The following is a 25,012-nucleotide window of genomic DNA, read 5'->3' on the forward strand; positions in this document are numbered from 1 at the left end:
GCACCGGGAGGGCAAGGACACATGGCCGAGCCCAGGTCCGACCCGAGCCTACTCCACGGTGGCTAGCACTCCAAGAGAGCAGGCTGGGGCCCAGAGAAAGGCTGTGTGGCAGAGGAGACCACAGAAGAGAAGATATTACTTCTTAATATATATATTTTAATAATTTTATAAGTAACTTTTTCTCTCTCTTTTTTTTTAAAAAAAAGTGTCCCCGGACTCTTTGAAAAAACCTGGTAACCTTAGTCCAACCGTATTTGGAGAGACCACTCTGGCTACTCCTGATTTAAGGCACACACCTCTTTAAAAATGATAAAGAGGAAGTTTGTCCCCTTGTGGATTCTATTCTATTTTATTTTATTGGCAAATTGCAAAAATAAATAAAACAGCCAAGTCATTTTTCCCCAGCTGGTGTTCAACTCTACTATTCATGAATATATTCAAGATTATCTACCGAAAGGCAGCGTGGTTTTAAGATCATTTGTTGTAGTTATTTTGTCATACTGCGTAACTACCAAAGATATAGCTGCTTTGGAGGAATAATCACACACAGTCAAAGAGATGGCGGAAGGAACCTTCCTTAAAGAGCAGTTGGAATAAATGGGAACCCTACTCTAACCCAGAAGCTATAAATATATTGGAACCAGTCCTCCTCTTTGGAGATAGTCCTCTTCTGCTAAAGAAATGGGCATGTATGATTACACCAACAATTGAAAAATATGAGCCTACAGCTTCCTGCAGAATTAAATATACCGAATAACTACCAAGGAAGACAACAGTCTTGCTGCATCCATTTATATTCATGTATCTGGATTAGGGCAGATTCCATTTTCTTACCTTAGCGTGACCGGACTCTGTCAAAATTCCCCTGTTGACACATACTTAGTGCAGTTGAATAATGCAGAGACCATTAAAGTTTTCCTTCAGCAAGAACATTGAACATTTTCATCTGCACCGATTTGCATTACCTTTTCCTGTAATAGGGCAATTCTCCTTTAACCCAGAATACACAAACTTTAGATTATCTCATGTATCATCCAGACATTTTAATACAGCTCTTGATTTTCCATGCTGCACAATATTGGCTAAAGTTTCCATCAAACTCTTCCTGGTACTAGTTAATGCCAATCATTAAACACCCTAGGTGGGTTTTCTCTCTCCCCTCCTTCTCTATTTGACATCCTGTAATGGTGTGCTTGCGCTCTCTCTCTCTCTCTATATATATATATATTCATAAACGTAAAGCTCCCTGAAACTCTATTTTTCCTCCTGCCACAAGAGGCTTCACTTATTACCTTCATCCATTTTGCTTTGTTCTAAATTAACTGCTTCCAAGCTAATGCATCACCTACTCTTAAAAAATGTTAAGAGATGGGCAGACGCACAGAGCGAAGTACAGGAGTGAATTTGAGTAATGGTTGATGCAGAAACCATGTATGTTATGCACACTTTACAGTAAGCCCCATTGAACACAGTGCTACTTACTGCTACAGGGTAGATGATGCAGCCTTTGCTATCTGCTGTATTTCTAAAGCGGGGGCAAGGAAATAGTGTGGCTGCTTCTCTTTGGATCATCAAGTACCCACGCAGCATGGAAGAATGGTGAGGAAATAGCACATTGCTCCCTTTCTTAGGATTCACATGAGAACAGGTAATGTGTTGCCTGATTGTGCCAGCTTCCAGGGCAAGGGCTTTAAAAATAAATGCTGTCATGGACTCTGCTACCACCTCACACCTCCAGCAAGAGAGGCAGACTGGACTAACGACCCAGGAAGGAAATGAGTATACTGTGCCACCTAGGAGAGTTTTGATTCCTAGAAGGATAAACCAAGCCTGATTCAGCAGTTCCCAGCCAGCAGATACCTGTTGCCCAATTTCATTAGCTTCCTGGGCAGGGGCTTCAAAGAAATAGAGTCTTAGGCAGTGGACCCATAAGCAATGGGATTGCCATCAAAGGGAAATGAGACTTGGGGTGGATCGACACACAGGAAAAAACCAGCTATAAATAAGGCAGAAATTGGATTGTTGTAACAACGGGGGGGGGGGACCTATGGAAAATAATGTAGAAAAAAATTCTGCTCTCTGGCGCTATCCAGTGTTGCATGTTTATAATGCAATCAAATCATTGTTTCTTTACTTTTTTTAGTCGTTTAGTCGTGTCCGACTCTTCGTGACCCCATAGACCAGAGCATGCCAGGCACTCCTGTCTTCCACTGCCTCCTGCAGTTTGGTCAGACTCATGTTTGTGGCTTCGCGAACCCTGTCCAACCATCTCGTCCTCTGTCATCCCCTTCTCCTTGTGTCCTCCATCTTTCCCAACATCAGGGCCTTTTCCAGGGAGTCTTCTCTTCTCATGAGGTGGCCAAAGTATTGGAGCCTCAGCTTCATGATCTGTCCTTCCAGTGAGCACTCAGGGCTGATGTCCTTCAGAATGGATAGGTTTGATCTTCTTGCAGCCCATGGGACTCTCAAGAGTCTCCTCCAGCACCATAATTCAAATGCATCATTTCTTCGGCGATCAGCCTTCTTTATGGTCCAGCTCTCACTTCCCATAGTTTGGTGTGGTCGACACAGTCAAAGGCTTTTGCATAGTCAATGAAGCAGAAGTAGATGTCCTTCTGGAACTCTCTAGCTTTCTCCATAATCCAGCGCATGTTTGTAATTTGGTCTCTGGTTCCTCTCCTCCTTCGAAATCCAGCTTGCACTTCTGGGAGTTCTCGGTCCACATACTGCTTAAGCCTGCCTTGTAGAATTTTAAGCATAACCTTGCTAGCATGTGAAATTTACTAATGTAGCTGAATGCCTTGGATGGGCAAACAGGGCAGAGTTGATCTGACTTCACTTTGCCTGCACAACCCAGGTTTTCAGCACAGAACCAGAACAGGCAGGGAAGGAGGCAGGCCCAAGTTGCTATGGTTCATAAGAATGTAATCACCATCACCAGAACACCACTCTACCTTGCGGCAGGGCTAGCGGGTCCGAATCTTGTGTTGGGTCATAGAGACAGGGATATAACATGTGAACATGCCTCAGCTCTCCATCCTTCAAAGTATTGTCTCTCACCACCAAGAGGAATATGTGGCACTACACAATCTGAAATTGTAGCTCCTGCATTATAAATGGATTCTGTCTTCAAAATGAAGCCATCCTCCATTCCAGATGTGTTAAATGCTTCTGGCAACATTAATGTCATTTCACCACCTCCCCAAACACAACACAAAGAGCATACTTTCTTTGCTTGATGTGGAAGTATATCACCAAGTAAAGTTTCCTTATGTCAGTAATGACCCCTGGATCCCTGATGGGTAACTTACACTTAACTGGCAACATTCTGGGATGCTTCTATTAGCAGCAAAAGTCTGAACAGCTTGAACTTCAATAAAATGCACAGTAAATGACTGAGCTAATTCAACCTCATTAATCCTCAACCCAATACAACCATTTGGTGTCTTCATAGCAGCCTGCACACAACCTACAGAACATAAACACATCCCTGTAGGAAATCCAACACCCAAAATGTGTTGCAGCCCCGGCTCCCGAGTTGTCAGTGTGGGGTAAATAGCTACATAATTGCCAAGACCTAACTCCAGCTGCACCACATGAGCCTCAGTGTCTCGTTGAGTCTTGTTAACAATGGGAATTGTGTGCCCCAAAATGGATGTTTCTGTCTCCCTGTAATGTTGAATCAGACAGGCAATTGCTTACAGGAAGTGGCAGAGATCCTGGTTTTCTTTATCCCTGATGCTCCACAATGAAGTACAAAATAAAATCTCTTCACTGGGAACAAAGTCATTTTCAAGCGCTTTGAACACTAGCAGAGGAACAGGTCCAATTCTTATGCCAATCGTGCACCAAAACCATTCATTCTACAAGTGTTTGCAGGATAGGATATTTGAAATAATCTGAGAGCTGCTGTAAGCCTTCTCCATCCTCCATTAATTAAGCTTGACTAACATGTGTAGTGCATCCTCAAAAATTAGAGGCCAATAATGTAGTTATTTGTATTTGGTCACCATGGCAAAGGCCATGGAAACAAGCAATCACCCCAGGTAATTAATTTCACAGAAGTGGCATGCTCATCTGCCAGTTTATGTTTCTCTCAGCTTCTCATTTTTTTCAATTTTAAATTCAATTCTCCACATTTTCGCATAAGATCACAATTTTTTCATTTTTTAAAAAATGTCCTCATGAAAATCCACCAATATTTTAGTGCAAATTCATCCTAATGTACACATTTGTGTTCAATTTTGCCTAATATAAACCTTTTTGAAAAGCAATTTTCCATTGTTTAATGTGTTTGTTTGTTTTGTTATTTTCACTAATATTCACTTTACCACAGTATATGCATTTTATACACATTATATGACTGGACAACAGAATTCAGAGAAGTGGGAATTTTGAAGAATGGCTGTGTTTTTGTCCTCACCTTGTTGTGGAAACTGCAGATTAAGTAGATTCACCTTTTACTGTGAACTGAATTGAATTTCTGTCCCACGGTCAGGTTGTTTTTTTAAGCTCACTCTTCTTAGTAGGCTAGCTGGGCATTTTTAATGTGTCTGTGTTACAGCCTCAGGCTAAGAGTCCAAAACAGAAGGTCTCTACAGGTGTTCAGTTTGTTAGCGATAATGCATGTAGGGATGAGTGTGCTTGCTGCTCCCCTTTTGTCACCATTCCAGTTGGCCCCCAACTCATGAGGAGGACCTTGTGAAGCAGAACACTTCCTGCATTCATAACAAACAAACAAAACCAAAGCCATTCAACTAGGGTAGTAAAGAGGCTACGTATAGTTTGGGGGCCATCTGAGGGCATCTTGGCATGTCTTCAGTGCTCTCATGAAAAACAACTGGAAAACCTTTCCCCCAAAAAATGGTAAAGAGGGGGTACTCTCTGCAGAATGAAGAATAGTCCACTCCCAGATTCTGCCCCCAAGTCTTCTCTAAATAAAATAAATTCGCACCAAATGGATTCAGTTTGGCACATTTCTACTTCATGCTTTCATTTCATCTGTGACTGTTCCCAAATAACTAATCTGGGGGTTTAGAACATTTAATGGAAAAAGATTGCCAACGGCTATTTCTATTACAAACTCTTATAGACTAACAGAAAGTACTCTCGTTAACAAGTGCCTCTGAACAAAGATTACCAGGCCTACAACTCTCCAAGCCCCAATTAACAAGCCAAGTGTATTCCCTTTAAATCCACACAGAAGAAACTTTGGGGGACCAAGTGTGTTTAGGAATACATAAACTTCCAGTACACTTTGCTTTTCCAAATAGTTTCTCATTTATTCACCCAGCTCCAGCAAATGAACATTTTCCACTTCCCCTCACGGGATTCAGAGGGCTTTGGCTGAGAATACGAAACCCATATTCAAAGATTCACTTTAACTTGTGATGCTTAAAAGTGGGAGCAGAGGGTGCAGGTAAGTCGTACCCTCAATATTCTCATATGCAGCATACGTGACCTTTCTCATGTTTCATGGGAAAATCCACAGGGGACTTCTAGTGACATGCACTTGAACATGTGCAGGCTCCTTCATGAGATCAATCAGAGATTCAACTTTATCATGGTTCCCAATTGCACAAAGAGTTCTGCTCATGTTCAAGTAAGCCTAAGTCGAAGCCTTTTGCAGATCCTCCTCACACAACACAGGAAAGATCAGGGACTGAGGGAATGTATGGTACACACAAAGGTGTGGGGCTTGCATGCATGCGCTTCCTCCTATCCCCATTTTGACCACTGCATGTTCAGGCAAACAAAATGACTAGAATTTCTTCACAGCTGGATGGAAACCCTCCAGTTCAGGGAGGAGAATATAAGTACATGCCCTCAGCCGAACTGGAGACCTTTAGGATATGAAGCGGCTATGTTTAACCTATGTCTCATAAATCCCAAGGTCTCAAAGTCAGGAATAGTGAATAACAAACATGTCCCAATACCTCCACTCTGCCATTTTATTTCTAGAATAGCTCCAGAACCTATAAGGCTATGGGATTTCAGTTTTATACCAGTTAGAATTACTAGGAGAGCACTATTCCCCTCAAAGAGCTACAATTCCCAGAATTCTCCAGGAAGAGGAATTGTTAAATACATGCATAGGCAAACTCGGCCCTCCAGATGTTTTGGGAGTACAACTCCCGTCATCCCTTACCACTGGTCCTGTTAGCTAGGGATAATGGGAGTTGTAGTCTCAAAACATCTAGAGGGCTGAGTTTGTCTATGCCTGGTTAAATAACTCCTAGAATTGTAGTTCAATGAGGGGAATAGCAGTTTCCTAACAACTCTGGCACCCTTAACAAACTACAAATCCCAGGGTTCTTTGAGGAAAGCCATGGTTGTTAAACTGGTAGCATAGTGCTTTTAAATCTATAGTGTGATTGTGGCCTCTGTTTATCATGGAAACCAAACCGTTTAGCAGCAGCATTATTCTGAGTTGTTATTATTTCATCACTAGCACAGTATTAATGGTTATATAAGCTTCATACATTTCCTGCTTTATGTTACAATCTCCTGTATCAGTGGGGGGGGCAAATACTTCAAGCAAGCCACTATCTTCTACAAGGAAAGTGGACATGAATTTCCTTGACGGACATGAAAGCATTTTTAATACCAGAAGCAGAACCTAAATTAAAAAACATTCTTGCTTGAATAGTTTCTTCAGCACACTTACCAGGAAAGAACTCTACTGCCGTGTGAGTTTTAAATAGTTATTTCTCTCTGAACCTCTCCTCATGAAACATGATTTTCTTTGAAAATTCAGCATGTGCTCTTTTACAAATATGGAGTGCCAGCATAATTCCCATACTCTGGGCAGCCAAGATAATGTAGGAGTTTAAATTACAATTGATCAGAATACAATTTTTATACCAAAAACAATTTGAGAAAGCCCCGTTAATTCAGCTGATAGAAATCAGCCGTGAATATTGTGAACGAAGGATTCTTGGAGATAAGCTATTCCTCTAAAAGGAAAGAGGCTGAGCAATTACAATTCTGAAATGTAGTGCATGCCATCCTTTAAATTACTTCCAAGATGCAGAAAATACAAAAGTATATATAACCCTGATGGAGAAGCATGAACACTTATTGACGTTAATTCAGGAGTGATAGAAATCAGTCAGTGACAGGCATGAATATTGTGAATGAGGGATTTCTGAAGATAAGCTGTTCCTTTAAAGGAGAAAAAGTGGACGATTACATTTCCAAAATGTAGTACTCTACATGCCATCTTTTAAATTACTTCGAAGATGCTGAAAATAAGAAAAATATATGAAGTATAGAACTAAAGCATGAACACTTATTGCAGCTGTTCGTCTCTATGGAGCAACAGAAAATAGCTTTTCCTCCCCCTTCCACATTCCATCTTGTTACAAACTCACTAAATTCATCCTTACCTGCTATGGCATAAAATCCAAAACAGTGTAAGGACATACATTTTTTACATACATCGAGTCTGAAAAATCATGCCAGAAAGGTCACAATTTCAGCACCCATGTTTGAAATGTATGTGGTTTTACATGATTTATCCAAGTTTGCTTAATTTTAAGGTTTCCTTCTGGTTACAGAATTTATCACTGATTCTCCCCCACCCCATTTTGGGCCAAATATGTAAACGCCTGTGGCTGAAAATACACTGTGGGTATAAAAATGAATTTGAAATGAGAATGTGCATTTATTTTGGAAATGAGTGAAAAGCTGAATTGAATGACACTCATTTCTTCTGAACAATTTAGGAACAAAAGGGCACAAATATGACTGCCGTTTGAGATTAGGGGGATATCCTGTCTCCAGTGGTAGCAGAGAAGCTGACTGCAGTTGCCGCCGTCCCTTTCATGCTAAGAAACTTCTAGATGTTGCATTATTCTAGAGCACACTTAGAGAGAAATGGTGGCTGCCAACAGCAGTCACCATTTTGAGGGGAGGTTGTCATTTCCCCGCAAATGCAGCCCAACATCTGGGGCATTTGGGGTGGGTGGGAATGGTAGCTAGCAAGAGCAGCCAATGAAGAAGAAGAAGAAGAGTTTGGATTTGATATCCGACCTTTCACTCCCCTTCAGGAGTCTCAAAGCGGCTAACATTCTCCTTTCCCTTCCTCCCCCACAACAAATACTCTGTGAGGTGAGTGGGGCTGAGAGACTTCAGAGAAGTGTGACTGGCCCACGGTCACCCAGCAGCTTCATGTGGCGGAGCAGGGATGCGAACCCGGTTCCCCAGATTACGAGACTACCACTCTTAACCACTGCACCACACTGCACCACACTGGCCAATGAAATTGGGTCTCCTGGTTGACGGGGGGCAGGAAGAAAAACATCAAAGAAAAAACACGTAAACACTCCAAAAGCACTTGTAATCACAGATGCAATTGTACAGATATGATTGCACCTAATAATTAAATGTGCTTTTAATTAGGGATGTGCACCACCACCAAGATTCGATCCAGATTTGATGCTTCACAATGAAAAGCAGTAGCCCTCGCTTTTTTGCCTGCCCTTTTACTAGCTGCATTCATTTCCCCACTTCCAATTTTGACTCAAAATTATTTTATTGTTTACATTTAAATATCTCCCTCTTCTCCCTCTTGTCAAAATTATTAACACTTTGAAACAAAGGCCATGGCAACTGACACAATGCTGAAAGTGAAATAACTTCCTTCAAAAGTACAGATGATTAAACCTTAGTAAAACAAGAAAGAATGTCTTCAATTTAAAGACTAGTCACTAGTCATTGAAAGTAGCCCATATGAACTCACCTAATTGGTTTTTCACATATGTTTTATTACTGTAATGTGCTTTTTGTAGATAATCTTTGCTTCAGACATGGCAGAGAATATTTAAATGAGTATTTCTTCCTCAACATTTTTATTATTCCCAGCATCTGCCTCCTACTTCATTCATTTGGACAACACTAGAGCTGTGATCATCATGACATTATTGAAAGGTTATTCCACATGTCACATTGTGTAAAGTATAAATAGCTTGTTTTCTTTCTCGCCTCCTTGCCTGCTGGTCATCAAATACTTCAGTATAACTGGATAGTAGAGACCACAAAGTTAAGTTAGCCATGAATTCAGAGACTTGCATATTGTTATGAGTTTGTGGGTGCCTTGACTTCCCTAAATTCCTGGGTGCTAGACCCTCCCCTAAATTACTGGGTCTAGTAGGTGTTGGACTTTAAACAACTCTTTGAGTATTAAGATGGGCTGCCAGACACTCCCAATCACCTGGGAAAAGAGCCATTATGGGGAGGAAAGGAAGGTAATGGGCAATTAACAAAGCAGATACTCTGTGCTGCACAGCAGATAGGTGTGAGCCCCTCCGTCTACTGAGAGATTGTTAGCAGAAAAGGTGTGTCAGTCTATTAAAGGCAGCAAGCTGAGCAGAGGGACAGAGTGCTTGATTTCTTTTTGGATCCAAGGCTGCAGCAATGGGAGAAACAGGACCCTCTTGTACTGTAATGCTTTGAACCCCTCCACTGTAGGCACAGGTTTTTATAGATGTGTAAATAAACCATCTATCATAAAGACACCACAATCTCTGTTGTGCCTCATTTCCAAAGGAAACAAGAACACTGGGTAAATGCCTAGACCGCTGGAATCTCACACCACTTGGAGATTGGGGTAGTGTGGAACAATCTGCAATAAATAGACAAGGAAGGCTAAAATACTGATATAGTCAAATAATATAGCCAATGACTCATCATTCATTGTCATTAGCCATGAAGCTCCAACACTGCATCTGGGTATGTGACTTACAGTACAATCACATATGTGTCTACCAAGAGGTAAGTCTTAATGATTCCAAGCAAGCTTTCTCCCAGGTAAGTATGTATAGGATTGCAGCCTTAGGCAACAAAGCTATAATATGCAAAGGCTTATATCCTACTAAATCATATTCAGAGCAGGAACATTGGAATCAGATGACATAAGCAGGCCAAGTCCATTGATTTCAATGGGTGTACTCCAAGAATGATACAATTCAATATCCTTTATACTCAGAAAGGGCAAATTAATGTTTTACCAACATATATATTTAATTGAATATGCAACATAATGTCTTTCACACTCAGAAAAGTCAAATTATTAATTATTATTATTATTATTATTATTATTATTATTATTATTATTATTATTTCCAATCCACAGGCTGATAAAAGTCATTGTGGGGCTGAAGAAGCAACCATGCTAGTCTCCAATCAACATTGTCCAGTGGGCTGTAATGCTAAGCAAATTCCCAAACTGCTATTTTTCAACCATCCTAGCTCAAGGAATATTTACACATGCATCCCACACACCACAACCATGATCCTTCTGACCTTTGGACAAGATCATTTCACAGTGTAGTTCTTTCTCTGGCTAAAGGGCTCGGAACTTTATCATTTACAAACCAAAAGGGCAATTCTCCTACATATACCCAATAGTTATCAGACAACCTTATTCTGACACAATTAAGTGGGCCATGATGAATTAATCCAACACACACATAAACTCTCCAAAGAATTGTTATATGCACACACCTTTTCCCCTTTATTTTTTGTACTGTTGTAGTTAGCTCCAGACAATGGCATAACAAAAAGAGCTTAAAATAGTTGCAGCAAACTTGTGCTCTCAAGAATATTACCATAAATCTATATTGCGCTCCTGAATTCATAGAATGTCAAGACTGTGCTTTGAATTTAGATCATAGTCATGAACTAATCTTTATATATGAGCTTCCAATGAAAGTTTCTTACTGATTTCCCAAGTTATGTTGATATGTACTTGGGGGGGGGGGGTGAGAGACCGTAACTGGTGCTTAAACCAAATCTGCAGTCTGGTGCCTGCAATTTTTAAAACTAATAAGTGCTTGGAATCTATATTTTCTGCACTTTACTGAGGAAAGAATCTGAACCTGGGACTGTGTACAGATCATACCTTAAAAGCACATCCCCTCAAAAAGAATTATAATCCTGGGAACTGTAGTTTGTAAAGGATGTTGGGGATTGTGAAGGGTAAACTACAGCTACCATGATTCTTGGGGGAGGATCTTTAAAGGTACGTTGTGTACGCAGCCCAAGTCTACAATCCTATGCACACACTTACATGGCATGGGATGTATGTAACCTAAGAGTCTTTGTGCTTCACAGGCACACCAACTCCTAGGGGCAGAGGGGTCTTCGGCCCCCTCAGTATTTGCTGGCAGAGGGTTGGGCCCCCTCAATGTTGAGGGGGTGGAAGGGGCCAAGCAGAGAGTGGTTCAATGGCTGGCTCCTCATGAGCAGGAGAGAAGTCTGGCAGGTACAATCTCATAGAATCATAGAATCATAGAGTTGGAAGAGACCACAAGGGCCATCGAGTCCAACCCCCTGCCAAGCAGGAAACACCATCAGAGCACTCCTGACATATGGTTGTCAAGCCTCTGCTTAAAGACCTCCAAAGAAGAAGACTCACCACACTCCTTGGCAGCAAATTCCACTGTCGAACAGCTCTTACTGTCAGGAAGTTCTTCCTAATGTTTAGGTGGAATCTTCTTTCTTGTAGTTTGGATCCATTGCTCCGTGTCCGCTTCTCTGGAGCAGCAGAAAACAACCTTTCTCCCTCCTCTATGTGACATCCTTTTATATATTTGAACATGGCTATCATATCACCCCTTAACCTCCTCTTCTCCAGGCTAAACATGCCCAGCTCCCTTAGCCGTTCCTCATAAGGCATCGTTTCCAGGCCTTTGACCATTTTGGTTGCCCTCCTCTGGACACGTTCCAGTTTCTCAGTGTCTTTCTTGAACTGTGGTGCCCAGAACTGGACACAGTACTCCAGGTGAGGTCTGACCAGAGCAGAATACAGTGGCACTGCTCCACGCTCGGCATTCTCATGATGTGATGGCGTGCATGGTGCGCAGGACGTCACGTACGCACAATGCACACTGGGTGCATGACATCACACACACAGCGCATATCATGTGCATGAACTTGTGCACACACAATGTGTGCCAGTCTCCCCTAATCTTGGGCTCAAGACAGCGACTCTGTTGCTTCATGTGCACTTGACATGAATAGCTGCTAGCTGGATTGCAGCAAATGATTACCAAGGAAGGTACATTCAACCAGCACCTCAGAATTCTGGGTTTTTATTTTTGAAAATCCACCAAAATCCTTATATTCACCAAAAATCCACAAAATCCTTCAAAGCATGTGTTGGGGGGGGGGGACTAAATAACTGGTATATATCATAATTTTGCAGTAAACCACAGTATACAAGAAAAGGGTGTAAAATGTGTCGGAACTGTTAAAATCAAGCTTCAGGGAATACATTCTTTCTCAGTATTGTGTGTATAAATTTGATGTGCTTGCAGTAAAAAAAATACCAGTTTTGGTAAGTCAAGTCCTTTTTCCAAGATGCATAAGGTACTTCCTTAAATGTTCTTCTCTTGCAAATGTCAGTTTACCTTCTTACAAATGGATGCCATTTCAGTAAATCTATAAACTTAGATAAAACCCATAGCTTGAAGAGAAAGCAAGTTTTCATGTAAACATGTTTTATCACAATCTACAGCACTGACAAGTGCTGTTTCCCAGATGCGGAGAGGACAAGTGAACTACTGGACTGTGAGGGAGAATAAGTGTTTATTAAGAGGACACGAGAGCTATAAGGGTAGCTTTGCATTTTGCCTGCATTTGAAGTGTGCATGTGTTGCCCTTTTTCTTTTTTGTACACCTAGTGCAAAGTTTGGAAAGCCATTTCTGCAGGGAAATATGTTGAAGGTGTTTCCTCATATGATGCTAGGACATCTCTGCCCCCCCCCCCACCTCATCCAATTCAAATGCTACACCAGCTATTTTAAAACAAAAACAAAAAACAAACAGGAAGCACTTAATTCTTCATTTCCAGCATCAACGTAGCATACAAAGTCACGCTATAATGTGTGCATGTTTAAAATGCAGTATATGCATTGCATCCTGCTCTGGTGTGTACACACACACATGAACAGACACACAGAAGTGGCTCGCCCTGTGGAGTGAAGCCACAATACCAGCTTCCTGGCGCCAGGGTCACTGCCACTTACTAAGAGGGGTAAGGCGGTGGGCAGGTACAATCTCAAGCACCCTTAACTACAATTCCCAGGATTCTTGGTTATGGGGTGTATGCTGTCCTTGTTTACCCCTGCCTCCACTCTCCACTATCCTCCATTCTCAGATATGTTTCTAGATTGTAAGTTCTTTGGGACAGGGACATTTCCTCTTATACTTTGTAAAGCTCAACACACACTGATGGCACAACAGTACCTCTAACACACCCAGGAAGAAGAAAGGAAAATTCTTTTCCTTTCCCACAGACAGAAGTGAAAGCTGGCTATCCCAGGTTTGTTAAAGTAATAATAGGAAAGTTTAAATTAACTTGTTAGCAGAAGAAATGTGTTCTGCAGGTTGGAACAGAAGGGGGGAGAGGCTTTTAAAGCTGTTGTTAGAAGTGCTGCAGCCGAAAGCATTAAAAAGACTATGGAAAATGCTCACACCAGGGGCACAATTGTTGCTTGTTGAGATTATTTGTTTTAATGCTTATTCTCTTATGTTCTTTTGCCTCACAATAAACCAAAAATGAAAATCTGTGAACTCCACTTCTGGAGACCAAAGTAGGCTATTTCTCATGATGTCAGTATGTGCTCTACCAAACACAATCTTTTGTGAAGGTCCATTATGTTTAATCAATAGAGTCCTGGGGTTCAGGTGCTCTTTAGAAGTGGCAAGCCTTTCCACTTTCGCTCAAAGAGTTTGGAGCTGCAAAAAGTTCACTGTGCCCTGCAAATAAAAAATAAAAAAGACAGCATTTCCATTTCTGATCCTTTCCTCCTGGTAATGACTATAAACAAACTGCTTAAGCACAAGAACCATTCCACTAATTTAGCAGGAGACAGAACAGTATGGCGAGCCACATGCATCGTTCTGGAAACAAAGTGGAAAGCCAAGATTGCTCAGAGACACAAAGGAACTGGAAAGTAGCACTGTAAGATCTGCAGCTCTTTCATACAAGGGCATATGCAGACACAAGAAAAATGCTAAAGTGTGTTAACCCAGCACAGATTCTGCAAAAACACACAGCTCTGCCAACACAGAAATTCACCAGCTACCAGAAGTCTTAAGTTTTCCATCCTACCCACACATTCTTATGAGACAGTCCTATTGATCTCAGTGGAACTTGCATCCATGTAAGCAGTGTTTTTTTCTGGGGGTATGCAGGGGTACACCTAACCCTAAGCATGTTGTGAATCTTTGTACTTTTGTCCATTTCCTGTATTTATTTTTTCCCAATTTGAATTATAAAATGGTGGTTTTCTTGAGTCAAAATGAGAGTACCCCAAAACATTTTTTAAGAAAAAAAGCACTGCATGTAAGACTGCATGGCATTAATCTGCGAGTTCCTTGATGACTTCATAACAATGACAAGGTTTGACCTGGAGGCTCAGTCTCATCCATTCCAGTGCTTGAACATCCTTTCCAAATGGTATAATAATAATAACTAAAAAAGCACATGTGACACAAAAAGAACATAACAAGAAAGATATGGTTCATACCTATCACCCCTAAACAGGGTGTTCCACTGAAGGCCAGGACATATACTTGAGAGAATTTGTACTTGAGTACAGCATTTATACTCACTCTCTGGACTTCCGGGGAGGAACGATGGCTGACTAGTCATCAGTTGCCATGGTGATTAAGATAGCCAAGATAGATATCCTGGCTATCAAAACTCCCTTTTGAGACAAGGGAGTTCAAGGATAAAGTCTATCCTGGACATTTAAGGATAATAATAATTCAAAAGCTACTTTTGGACTTTTTGAGTGGAAAAAGGTGAATCTGAGATGCTTTGGATGGAAGATCAAGAAAACAACGTTTAGCAGACTAAGCAGCAGCTAAATAATATATCTAGATGTCATTCTGGAGTGAAAAGCTTTGAATATTTTGAATGACTGTCATATATGTAATTGGCAACCAGAGAATCAGGAGTTCCTTCTTTTTCTTTTCCTTCTTTATTTCATTTCTCTTATCTTATATCTTTGTGATTTCCAATTCATGTTTTACTTATGCTGATTTTTGAAGTTCCCTATTTTGGATTAATGAAGATACACACAGGAAGCATTATATTTTATGTGGAAAACTTTTGATAAAATTTGATTTTAAAAAATTATACTCCCAAAGACGCATAAAGAGCAGAGCGGCCATTTCCTGAAAAGGTGATGGATCAGCCTGTTCTCATTGAAATATCTGGACTGGTATAAATGCATAAATACCTGGGGCATCAAATGTATCTCAAAATGTATCTCTTTCTTATACAATGCCTCTCAAAACCCCTTCTGCACCTCCACAGTTGTCTTTTAATTGTATTTTAAAAGCAGTCAGAAGACAGAATTCTAAGATTCAGGGATGAACCTTTACAGAGCAAAAATAAAAAAGAGCTGATTTTTCTTTGGTTTTCCCCACCTGCTTTTCTTTCCGAAAGGCATTTATCAGATTGGAGGGTTTTAAAATATATATTTCCCCCTTTTCGCCTCTTCAGGGCAGCAAATGCAAAGCCACGCCAAGCTGCTGTCACATTTCCATACATGCCAACGGCAGTCACCAAGGCAGCGGCTGAAGCTCTTTATGGTCTCATAACCAGCCCTGTTAACTAATGTAAATGGCTACAGCACTTTTGATACAGCCTGGCTATCAAATCTGTTCCAGTAGCCAACAGCATCCTAAGCGGTTTCACTGAACAAGGACGGTAACAATAGATGTCAAGCTGTCACCACAGTTGGATGTTTCTGGCTGGTCTTGTCATTTCCAATCTGCCCCAGCAGTAGTCTCTGTCTCTCATTCCGTTCCCATTCATCTTCTCCCGAACTGTTCCGTTTGTTGACTTTAAGACAACCCCTCTCATTATAAATAGTTAGCCCAATTAGTAACAGCATTCATGGCTGGCCGAAAAGCTCATTAGGAAGCCTGTATGGGGGTCTCTTTCCCATAACCCTAATTGGCTTCCACATACCTTGATACTCAGGCCTAGTCCGATTATGAGTTTTTCCTGTTTTAATTCTGTTTTATTATTGCTTTTCTGTTTTTATTTCTGTATGCCCTTCAGGTGTTCCCTGAATGCGGAACAGTTTATAAATTCTGAAATACATTGATTTAATTGAACAACCTAGGGCAAGGTTTCTTCTTTAGGGTCTGCAATTTTGAGGCCTTTCTTGCGGTCTGGGGCCAAAGAAAGATTTCTAGATAAGCTGCCCTAACAGAATGCCTGGGACGAGTAGGTGACTTGTGTTGGGGGTAGCAGGAAGTCAAATCAGGAAGGAACAAGTCTCTCAAGCAAAACTTTTCTTTGTTGCTACATAGCAAGAATGGAAAAAGAAAGGACTCCATGCCTCGCAAACTACAGGAGCTCAGGAGGTCGCAAAAGCATTACACTGAAACACAGGACCTCCTGGCTTGCGCATAAGTGTGACAAATAAAGTTCCACAGTCCAATGACAGATACAGTCCAGGATTTCCACAAAAAGAGACTCTTAGCCCCAAAGGCAGGTCCCCTTTCTACAAGGGAACACAGAGTTAGACGGTATTTATCTATTTATCACATTTATATCCCACCTTTCCTCCAAGGAAGTCAAGGTAACATACCAACATGACTCCCTTTCTCCCTTGTAACAAGCTGAGAGCTAATGGCACAACACATGCTAAGCTACAGTAAGAATTTCACACGTTGTCGCCACATTGTCAAGCCTATTAACCTGGGGGGGGAAGAGGTGGAAGAGCTGGATAGCGTTCTCCAGATAGGAAGAGGCTGCCAAGTGAACTGAAGCGCTATATAGACTCACATCACCTCCCCACATTATGCTACTCAGAAGAGGCAAACCCATTCTAGAAAGGCATAGTGAACTGGGTGATATGTGTGCTTTTTCTAGACAGATTTATGGCACAGTTATTATGTAAAAACTAAAAGTCAGCCTTTATGAACACTCAGCACTTGGGGGCACAAAATAAAACTGTCTCTGGAGTTATATTTTTAAAGCCCTGACAGGGGCAATTGGTGAGTGGGAAAGCGGGTAGTACTGGTAGTATCAGTCCCTAGTTGCATTAGTAGTAGTTGCAGTAATAACAATAAACAACTTCTCAGGGCTGTTGTGAGGATAAAATGAAGAAGAGGAAGAAGTGAGCCATGTATGCCACTTTAAATTCTTTATAGGAAAAGTGGGATACAAAGATTGTAGTAGCAGTGGTACTATTAAAGATAATAGCTACCATACTATTCAAAGCCTGAAAAACAGGTCTCTAAGGAGCAAATATCTACTTAGCATGTGCAAATATTTATTTTAAAGAAATCAACTTAGATTATCCATAGAAACAGTACCTTTAAAGGGCAGAGGGAATCTCAAAGCTGTAGCAGAAAATTACAAATGCACACTATTTGTCCCGTTTTCATTCTGGGTGACAGCAAGGGAGATATGAAGGACACAGTAAAATGAAATAGGAGTGAAAGTGGGGTTGTTGCTATTGACTGGATGCAAACTGGCATCTTCATTTATTTCAGTGGCAGCAACCCAATGTTTTTGGTTTCACCGTGAAAAGGACTGGGAGAATGTTGAAAACAAGGATAGTCGAGCTGTCTATTACATTTCCATCATGTGTGGTGGGACCGTTCTTTTCCCCCGCTCTAAATGCAACCCAATTTTCTTCTTGCCTCGCTATTTTACCAAGCATGTCTACAGGATTTCTGAAGACAAAGAATAAGCAGGGCTTTTTTTCAGCCGGAGCTGAGCCTCGGCACCTCTTAGGTGGGCACTATTGCCATTCTAAGAGAACAAGGGAGAAGTTCATAGTGAGTTCTGGCACCTCTTTTTCTACAAAAATAGCACTGAGAATGAACATTTAGACATGTCCAGATAAAGCCCACATCAGTGATGAGAATGGTTGGGCACCTACCAACTGCCGCAAAGACTCAGAAGGGTCCATCACTACCCCTGCAATCCCCATCTGAAACCCACTTCTTCTGCTATTGTGATGAGTGCTACCACTGCCAATCAATCACTCACCTCCACCTGAACCTGTCCCTGACTTACAGTGCTGACAGCCCTTTCGACTGACACCTGAGCCAGACTTTCGGCTTCTTCAAATATTACTCTCTGGTTGCTTTGATTCAATAGTGTTACTGTGATTGTGACTTAGCCTATTTACTAAATATTACTGTATATCTAAACTGTATGCAGTGGACGCCTGGGTTGCGAACATGATCCATGCGGGATGCATGTTCGCAACCCGCAGTGGCATGTCTGCACATGCACGGGTTGCGATTCAGCGCAAACTGCAATTTAGCGCTTCTGCACATGCACGACTGCCAAAACCCAGAAGTAACCCTTTCCGGTACTTCCGGGTTTCGGCGGGTGCGTAACCCAAAAAAACACAACCTGAAGCGACTTTAACCGGAGGTATGACTGCATCTAAAAATAAATAAATAAAACTGTTGTTTCTGTAAAGAAGATGTAATGCTTCCCCCCCCAAAAAAAAATTCATTGCGCATTACACAAACATGCATTTGTGATTAATCGCCTCATCACAATTCAACCCTGAAAAGTTCTAACATGATTTAAGCTTGTTTATAAGTTTATAAACTGATGACTCTATATTGTATTATTCATATGTGGGGAAACGTATCAGGCTCAAATGTGTATATAATGACTTCCAATGATTTTATACACTTTCACCGTAATAAACTTTTTTTTACAACCATGAAAAATTCAGATTTGGAGATGGTGGTTTAATGACAATATTGATTTCATTTGTTTCAAAAATGATTTTTAAATTTGGTTGCATGTCATCTCGTCTTTTCTCATACCTGTCATTGTTCATGGAGAACAATGTGTTACTTCTAGGAAACCTTTAGCAATACTCAACAGCTGTTGATGGGGAAATAGTAAAACTCTTATACCTATACCACGTGTCCAGGAAATGCAACTTTTAAAAAAAGTTATGTAGAAATGGGCACCTTGGCAGGTGCAGCTTGCCACACATAGCATAGGAAGCTGCTGTGGAATGTAACATAAGCAATCAAGTACAACATTTCCTGTTTGTCGAGAGTGGACACGCAGGGTGTTACTCCAGCCAGGAGGAGACTTCCTGCCATACCTAGTCTGGAGCTTCCTCCCCCTGCATGTGACCAGGTAGATGGGCGTGACCCTGGGAAACCCCATAAAAGGGGCTGGTCATGCAGCCACCTCCCTCTTTTTCTTCTTCTTGATGCCATGCTCTCTTGATACTGATGTATTTTGAGGTTTGCTGGCTCTCAGCCACCAGGACATGGGCCCATTCCCATACGGGATTAACTCAAACCCTTTTCTGTAACGCTAAAGTAAAGGATACTATTAAATCAATATATCCTCTCCTAGTATCTACAACATTCCCACAGCTGCCTTATACAGAGTCAGACCATTGATCCATCTGCCTCAATGTTGTCAATGCTTACTGGTAGCAGGAGTCCAGGGAGTACTAAAAATTGAACCTGCAACCTTCTGCATGCAAAGAGCTGCTCTGTCCACTAAGCTATGGTCCACTAAGCTGAGGATGTGAGAATCTCCTCATGCTATTAAAAACACAGGAGTAATATCTTCCTTTGTCTCTTTTCTTCCCTGCTGCAGAACCAATTGGCAGAAAGAGAAGGCTGCAATTGCCAATCACGCCTTATAAATCAGACAAAGGACGGTGAACAATTTAAGAATGGTATCATGTTGGGGGGCGGGGATCAAGTAGAAAAAATAATGTACAGTTACCACCAGTAAAAAGATTCCACCCAGGATAAGAAGTATTTTAAAAAGCAAAATATCATTTCTGTTGCTAAGGGGTTTTTAAAAAGCTTTTCTTTCCAGATCCCTTCAGTTTTAATCCAGTGTTGATATGGCTATATATCCCCTTTCAAACTGATCTATACATGTTCTGCTGCTGTGTGCATCTGGTTTTCAGAACAAAGGAAAGTGACTTGTGTCTGTCAAAGTGGCAGTGCATAGTATCTCTATTCCAGTGCTTGAAGTGCTTCTCACAGTAGGATGCATTCCCTGCCCGCCCGCCCCTCACCCCTTAGATCAATGATATCATGGGTCATAAAAAACATTCCCTGCTATCTTAGGGGGCCAGTGGCTATTCTTGAAGCCACGACAGCACCAAACTATGTAAAAAAAAAATGCACTCTGATCACTCTGCCATTGGCGGTTAGCCTCTACTCTGAATCTGTCACTTTTAAAAAAATAAAAATAAGAAGATCAAAAGAGATGACCCAAGCTGTTTAAAATGACCTTTTAATGTGCAAGAATACATCAACACAATCAGCATTCCTTCAGCGGTGTAGATGGTGAGAAGCTTTCTTGCCAACTAAATGCTGACCAACCTGCAGCATGGCCCGGCTTCCTGATGAAATCTTGGAATTCTCAAGCATGAAAATAGAGGAGAGGCCCAGTCTGTTGACTACTGATGCCACTACATTCTTGAGATATCATTTATCTTACTGCTGTTCATAAAGGACTTAGGCATTTGTAAGTTTTTCTCCAAAGTGAGAGAAAGACATAGACCCCAAAACATGGTCTCTCGGCTTTCCAGTTGAACCTCTCCCACTCACAGTTCCCAAGGCAGTGAAATAATTCAAGAGGAAAGGGTGAACATAATTGCTCAGCTATGTGTGGAACATTTTTATAGAGAATCCTTGCTATCTTTCTATGATGAGTATAGTTACATAATTTTATTTTCTTAGGATGTGTATGAGCAATAGCATGAACCAACCATCCTGAGCTCTAGTGGGCTGCAAATTGTAGGTTGGTCTGGGAAGGAGGAAAAGACTCGATGTTTTACAAAGAAGATGCTTGAAGTGTATGGGCGCCAGGAAAACATTTTCTGTTGCACTCCCAAATGCCAGCTCAATAATGGAGAGGTGACAGTCCCTGAAACATATCAAAACTGCTATGTTTCCTTGCCAAAAAATAACTACAATTATATATCACCTATATTGCCACAGAGGAGGAGGAAAAGCAGGAGAAGTGTCAGAATTTCAAGCACACATCAGCAGGACTGCCCCTCCAGAGGCTCAACTTGGACTTCCTCGAGTGGGAATGAACTTCCTGATTATCAAGGGTGACATGGGCAAGTTCCTCACTGATGGCGAGCTACCCAGAGTCAACATCCACCTTATTAGCACTGTACGGCCAAAATCCCCACCATCTCCACCATCGCCCACTACCCACAACAACAGGCCCAGGAAAGAACCCTGCTGCACCCCACATCAATTTTTTCCAGGATGGTGAGGAACCATTAGTGAGAGACATTTGGGTTCAGTCAGTCAACCAGCTACTGTATTCTGATGTCAACAATGCCATGTGGGTGATGGAGAAAAACTCTTCATGCATGAGGATCACCCATCTCACAATAAACACCCATTGGCAAGATCGTGTGTGTGAAATGTTAGAAAAGCTAGTACCACCCTAAAGACATATTCATTTTCCTCCCAAGGTTCCTCTTTGTCTGGGCAGAACACAGGAGAAATATCCCCCCAAGCAAGTTTGTCAGTTGAAATCTCAGATGGGTTTACTCACAAGTGCTTACTTGTCCATTCACAGAAAGGACTTCTACCTGGCTTCAGCAAACTAAGGTGAAAGTCAAGCAATTGTTTTAAGAAAGTTGAAAGTAATCTGAGAGAGACATTGCTTCCAGTGGTGTGCACACATTTTTCTCCCACCATTTCATCTGGTTGAAATGAAAGAGATTTTTCAGGTTTAGAAAAGCCTGCAACACTGTTTGCCAAAATAGAAAATGAACCTACTGTATACGTCATGAGCAGCTATGCAGCTTTCAAACTACCTTCAATTAACAGAACAAAACAAAAATACAACCCCAATAAAATTTGCTGTGGGTCTCCAATATGAGCCAGTAAAGTGTTTTCATGAATAAAAGACAAGGGGCAACAAACTGGGTCTCATGGCATGTTAATGACTCACACGTTTGTGGCATAAGCTTTTGTGGACTATTCCACAACAATGCTATTATTGCCATAATAAATCAGTCAGTTAGAGCCACTGTGGTGTAGTGTTAGCATGTTGGACTAGGACCTAAGAGACCAGGGTTCCAATATCAGCCATGAAACTTATTAGGTGACCTTGGGTCAGTCACTCATGCTCAGGCTAGCCCACCTCTGAGGGTTGTTATTGTGATGGCCTGGGGACTCGGGCTTGGACTTGGAACCAGAGGAGACTCAGTCTGCACTAGATCCTTTGCCTCAGGCATCATCTGAACCAAGTCTGGAGCCTGATCCTGAAGAGTTCCAGTCTGCACAGTTTCACCCGCAACAAACACCAGCTGGGCCAAGTCAGGGGCCTGGGCCTGCCCTGGCTCCAGATGTGGGGATTACCTCGTTGCCTTCAGCTGAACCATCACTTACAGCTGCTCCACTACCAGTTTGGTCAGGGGAGGCTGAGGTGGCTCCTGGGTCGAGTAACCCACCGACATCTCCCAAGCTGCAGAGACTAAGGTCTGAAAGAAGGAGACTTGAGCAGGAGAAGTGCTTGCCTTTGGGCGAAACAGGGAGGTAAGTCGCCGGGGGATCAGGACTGGCCGCTACCCCGACAAAGATAAAAGGCTGTCGGACCCCGCCACAGGTTGTGGGAGCAACATTGCTGTATGCGAGATCCTGTACCTGTCCTTGCCTGGTTTCCTACCTTGTGTCCTGCCTTGGCCCTGTCGGGCTGACTCCCAGCGGAACCTTCGGATTCTGGACCGGTCCTGGACCACGTTTCATGTGTTACCCCTGGGCCCAGAACAGTTATTAGGATAAAATGAGGAGGAGAAGAACTATTTATGCTACATTGAGCTTCTGGAAGGAAATGTGGGGACTAAATGCAATAATAAATAAATAGTCTTCAAGGTGCACTAGAGTATTTGTTGTTTTTCCTGTAATGGCTATGCCTCTGGAAACAAGAGACTCCTCTAAGCATTCTCTATAGGTTATTAGATGAGGCAATACACGTACTTCACTTCATAGGCCTGTTCTGGCAAACACTGACCACTGCAATCAACACCATCTAAATACATACATTGCAATAAGTTGGACTAGATGACCCTCAGGGTCCCTTCCAGCTCTACAAATCTATGATTCTATGTTTGCTCCCTGATTTCTCACCCAGAAATGCTTCCCATACAGGAAGCACATCTGAAGCAGCCCTAACTTAAATATACTTACTGTTCTATTCCATAAAATGCCCCCCCCACTGAGCAAGGCAAGTGGTGAAATGTAATCACATCTGGCAAGACAAACTAGAAGAACATTTACCCTATTCTTTAATACTTTCTGTAGTCAACTTGAATTTCAATGTTGGTGAAATAAAATTATATCTTGGCCTTTGATTTTGGAAGATATTGTTTCATAACTGCAGGTGCTGAGCTGATGGCTTGGTTTCCTTGAATTTCTGTCTATTAAAAGGTTGCGATTAACGAGCTATGATCAGCACATGCAAAACAGATTGGCTATTAGATGATTAGCTCAATGGTAGGCCCACATGAAGCCATTTATCAAGGTAGATTTTCCTGTCAATTCTCATGCATTTTCTGTTTGCAGAAGCACAAAAGAGGTGGCAGTGTGACTGACATCCAGTCCAGTGCACGTAGTAATTTTCCAGTGGCTGACAGCCTAAAGACACGGTTTCACTGATGTGTTTTCTTTCACAGAGCTCCAGAGGAAATTTAGTGAGATTAGGAGAGACACAATGAACCCATGGGAAGGTTACTGGCATTTTTATACCAGAAGCGCATTACGTAAACAATAGTGACATCTTCTGGCAATGTGCAAGTTTCAAACAAACAACTCTTCATGCAGCTTTTCCAAACCAGGATGTTCAAGTGGCTAATGCACATGGCAAAATGCCACAGAACAGCAGCAAATGGGAGTGGCATAGAATGGATGAAAGAATTTCAGTTTCTCACAATCTCTATTTTTTCAATCTTAATTTGCCCCACTTTCCATTTTTTCTTAAATCCTTGTGAAAATTCTTCAGCATTTTAGCACACATTTCTCTTCATATACACATTTGTACATAACACAATGCATTTTAATATATTATTTGAATTAATATATACATTTTTACGCACACTTTCTTGTTATCTGTTTTTGTACACATTTTCTGTTTAATGAGCTGCATTGCAAAATTGCAAATTTCACAGTGTGAATTAGGTAGGTTCACATTTTTAAAAAAAGCAAACCAAATTTCTCCCTCATCCCTACATGGAGGATTTTTTTTTAAAGCTGTTTGCTCAAAGAAACTAAGTTGCAATTAGTTTCCATTGATATTAATGGTACTTCTTAAAATCATGACTAACTTTTCACATTGACTTCAAAGGGACATAAAGTGCAATGAATTTAACTCATTTCACACACTAGCAAGGTTATGCTTAAAATTCTACCAGGCAGGCTTAAACAGTATGTGGACTGAGAACTCCCAGAAGTGCAAGCTGGATTTCGAAGGGGCAGAGGAACCAGAGACCAAATTGCAAACATGCGCTGGATTGTAGAGAAAACTAGAGAGTTCCAGAAAAACATTGACTTCTGCTTCATTGACTATGCAAAAGCCTTTGACTGTGTCGACCACAGCAAACTATGGCAAGTTCTTAAAAAATGGGAGTGCCTCGTCACCTCATCTGTCTCCTGAGAAATCTCTATGTGGGACAAGAAGCTACAGTTAGAACTGGATATGGAACAACTGATTGGTTCAAAATTGGGAAAGGAGTACGACAAGGCTGTATATTGTCTCCCTGCTTAATTAACTTATATGCAGAATTCATCATGCGAAAGGCTGGGCTGGATGAATCCCAAGCTGGAATTAAGATTGCCGGAAGAAATATCAACAACCTCAGATATGCAGATGACACAACCTTGATGACAGAAAGTGAGGAGGAATTAAAGAACCTTTTAATGAGGGTGAAAGAGGAGAGCGCAAAATATGGTCTGAAACTCAACATCAAAAAAACGAAGATCATGGCCACTGGGCCCA

The sequence above is a fragment of the Podarcis tiliguerta genome, assembly GCF_965153285.1.
Source record: "Podarcis tiliguerta genome assembly, chromosome: 1".
Taxonomy (NCBI): domain Eukaryota; kingdom Metazoa; phylum Chordata; class Lepidosauria; order Squamata; family Lacertidae; genus Podarcis; species Podarcis tiliguerta.